The following is a 1,227-nucleotide window of genomic DNA, read 5'->3' on the forward strand; positions in this document are numbered from 1 at the left end:
TTTTAACAACGATCAGAAAACTTGAATTGCGGTCACTTTTCTATTAAAAAACATAAAGAGCGATCACTGTTCCATAGAAGACTCAGAATTAACAGCGATCATTCTTCTATAAAAGACTTTAAAAACTATCGGAAAACTTGAACAACAATCAGTTTTCCATAGGAAACTTTAACGACGATCCGTTTTCTATAGAAAATTTTAGGAGCGTTCTATAGAAAACTTTAATAGCAATTTTCTATATACATACAACGTTTATAGTGATCAGTTTTCTATAGAAAACTTTAATTGCGATCAGTTTTCTACAGAAAACTGTAACAGTGTTCAGTTTTATATAGAAAACATTAGTGGCGATCTGTTTTCAATTCAAAATTTTAAAAGCGATTAGATTTCTATATAAATCTTTAATATTGAGCAGTTTTTTATAGCGATCTTCTTGCTATAGAAAATTTGAAAGGCGATCAGTATACAGTATTCTATAGAAAACTTTATTAGCAATCAGTTATTAAGAGGAAATTTTAACAGTGATCAGTTTTCTGAAAGAAAAAAACTTTAACAAATTACAAAAATAATAAAAATTGTTTAAAAATACAGTGAAAAGCAAAATTTTACAACTCATTGAGTATTTTTTTTTTTTTTTGCTCAACCAACAAATAAATCTTTAAATTAAAGGTTAAATGCAAAAACTCTTTTGTTTTCTATACAAATATAAAAAATCGTTACTCATTTTCTTTGCTATTTTTTTTTTTTTGTACTTTAAAAGTGTTCTGCTACAATACCTAACGATGACATTTCATTATAAACAAATATAAATATTGTCAAGGTTTTATTAAACTTTTCTATTTTTGTATATAAATGAGAAACCCCATAACTCAAACATATAAAAAATGCAAGTTAAAATCTTTTGTTTTACTTATGTGAGGGAGAGATAAGTAATTTTGGCAAATAAAATATTACCACAATGCGGTAGGTAATATTACAATTGAAATATTAAGAATATGTATATAGATATTTTATATTACTTTATATATCATTCAAACCCAAACATTTGACCATATTATTTTTTGTGGTTTAAAAGGAGTGTCCATAAATTCCAAAAAAAAAAACTATATACTTAACCATGGATATAAATCTTAAATCAAATGTAAATGCAAATAGTATGTACTCATTCATACAATATAATTAAAATTTATTTTGCAAAAAAAATATTAATTTAGTTTCAAAAGATTT

The sequence above is a fragment of the Lucilia sericata genome, unplaced genomic scaffold, assembly GCF_015586225.1.
Source record: "Lucilia sericata isolate MDLA Ls3-8-SP2 unplaced genomic scaffold, ASM1558622v1 Contig000366F_arrow, whole genome shotgun sequence".
Lineage (NCBI taxonomy): Eukaryota > Metazoa > Arthropoda > Insecta > Diptera > Calliphoridae > Lucilia > Lucilia sericata.